The sequence below is a fragment of the Pteropus vampyrus genome, unplaced genomic scaffold, assembly GCF_000151845.1.
Source record: "Pteropus vampyrus isolate Shadow unplaced genomic scaffold, Pvam_2.0 Scaffold747, whole genome shotgun sequence".
Classification (NCBI taxonomy): domain Eukaryota; kingdom Metazoa; phylum Chordata; class Mammalia; order Chiroptera; family Pteropodidae; genus Pteropus; species Pteropus vampyrus.
Window position 1 is genome coordinate 13,679 of NW_011889528.1, and position 2,921 is coordinate 16,599.

Genomic DNA, 2,921 nt, shown 5'->3' on the forward strand with positions numbered 1-2,921 from the left:
CTATTTCCAGAAGTTTCCAGAGCTAAGTTGTTCTCTCGTTAGTCCTCAGTGTGAATGCCTGCTCTCTGTGCTCACGGGGAGGTGTCTTCTGTCCCAGCACCAGAGCATCTCAGGCTGCAGCATCCTTTTGGGGCTTTGAGAATGAGCTCGTGTCCATGCCCATCGATGCGAAGAGCTAACCGTCGATTTCTTCTTGTTCAATTACATTGACACTTGCAGATAGATGGTGAATAATAATGGAGTTAAAGTCACATTGACCTACTCCTGATCGCCATGGCCATGTCCTCCTCCCCGCCCCATTAGCTCAGGTGCTGGCTGTAGGACTAAGTCATGTGTGTGTGGGAGACTGTGAATTACCGTATCATAAATGTACCTCTATTTCTATTTGTGTTTTTGTTAAGAATTTATTTAAAATTTGGTGAAAGATTCTTTCAGGACCTAGAGATATCATATAATTTAACCTATGATCTATTGATATGTGTTACATTAAAGGTTGATCTATATGGACCGCAATTTATATATAAGCCTGGAATAAATCACATGTGGTAATGTTGCATCCACTTAGTAATCTGATACTGACATATCTGTTAATATTGTATTAAGAACATTTTCATCAATATTTTGTAGCATTGCTCTGTAATTTCCTTTCAATATATTTTATTTGTAAGGTCTAGGTATCATTGTTATACCTACCTCCTACAAGAATTAGGATATTTGTTATGTCCTTTGAAACTATCTTATTTTTTTTCTTTTGACATGTGGTATATTTTTTTTTATCATATTGTTTTCTGTAACCAATTTTTTTATCTTCCTTGGAAAATACATATTTTATCTATTTTTATTACATGTTAACAATTTTTTTCATTTTTCATTTTCTCTATGTGCCATTTTTATATTGTATAATTTTATATCATCCATTTTTAAACAAAATTTGTTCTATTCTGTCATTTTAAAATGGTATATAGATGTGCCAATTAGACCGAATATTTTGGTAATATCTTCCTCATTTGAGTTACATTTATTATGATGGAAAGCTGCTTCTTCCTTGTCTTTCTTTTTGTGTCCCTGGAAGAATTCTAAATGTCTCCCTCTTGGTTGTTCTTCTCTTTATGATATGGGAAATGCTCTTCCTGTATTTCATCAAATAAATATAAAGAGATTTTAAAAATGCACAAACCAACACAGTCTCACTGAGCCAGGAAGTGACAGCCTTTCCTCTACTCGCCTGCATGTGAGCCTCGAAGCCGACGAAACCCAGATGCCCCTCTGATGAAGTCTCCTGGCTCAGAGACTCCACGTGGGCCCAATAAAGACCCTGTCCTCCCTCCAGCGCCACAGCAGTGAGCACCGGGGCAGACCTGGCCGACGCCATTCTGGGAAATGTCTATCTAGGAGTAAATTCAGCTTCAAAGACGGGGGTGGGGGGCAAAACTGTGAAGAAACTGCATCCGTGGGGTTGGAATATAAAGCTTTGTCATCCATTGGTCCCAGAGTCCCACAGACGCCAGGAGTTACAATAGGTTAAACCTCATCCTGGTGCTGACCTGGGTGAAAGGTGAACAAGTCCATTAGAGGAAACTGGTACCCCGTCAACTGCAGCCCTGTGCCAGCCCTCACTGGCACCCCCGGCCCTGCTCCCCAGGTAAAAGAGACCCCTCTGTGACTACTCAGACTCCAGGTCCGTCCCTGACCTCGATCACTAGTGGGCAGGTCACTGCAGGTGAGGAGATTGTGCACGCGGTGGCCGGAACGCACACATGTGGGCGGGGACCCCTGGACAGTCCTCAGGTTCCTTAGGCACCTGCGGAAGCTCCCGGATGGCTTCTGAATCCATCAGTCAACATCTAAAACATCAATGAGGGGCCGGGAACTCTGACCTTATCTTCAAAAAGCCCCCGTTCCCCTGCCATTCCCCCATCCCTCAGGCTGCTGTCTCTGCTCTCTGTCCTCCCTCTGGAACCCTAGGGACATCGCCTCACCTTGGGGCACCCCTGGAACCTACGCGGGGTGACAGGTCAGGCGAGGTCAGGTCTCGCAGAGTGACTGTTCTGTCCCCTATTGTAGAAGGAGCGGTCATCATGGTGAGAGACCCAGCGCTCGAATTTACACTCAGTCCATTCAGCTGCACAGTGAAGGAAGCCCCTAAACCCCTTAGGAGGCCACACCCACTCCTCTCTGACACCCAAGGCCGCCTGTTCAAGGACATCCTCTTCCTGTCACGGACCTATTGCCTTCATTAACACAGCCCAAAACGAAAGAAAAAGGCAAAGAAAAGGTCCTGTTGGCCGTACAGAAACGCCAGGTGGCACAGGTCTGCGCAGGGAGGTCACGCACAGTTTCTGCACATCTGACCTGAAGTTGAGCTCAGAGCTTCATCCATTTGAAACCACTTTTAATCCTGAATTGTTATTTGGGGTCACCGTGATAATTCTCTTAAGTCACTTTTTTATTTCGATTTCTGATGAGCTCCAAGTACTACATCACGACACGCTTGTCGGGCTGGAGAACGCACAGCCCAGTCCTGTGCCAGGAGGATGCGAAACAACAAAACATCTGTGCTACAGCCTCCTGCAGCATCGATTTCGCTATCGGACTGGGGAGAAACAAGTCAGTTTACAGTAATCCCTTCCATTTTTGCGGGTTGTTTGCCCTTCTGTATCTCTAGCACCTAAGATATTACCTGGGACCTGAAGGATGACACGTTGTATTTTCCATGGAAAAGCCAGTCCTGGAACATCACACGAAGCAAGATGGCATTAGGTTAAAAACAAAACAAAACAAAGCATCAGTTGATTGATATAGATATAGGTTGTACAGTATGTATCTGTATATATTCATATTACTGGAGCATACCTTTAATCTGGGAACAGTTATTTCTTTAGGATAAAAGGGATGTGTTTTAAGGGCTAGTATGTTTAATT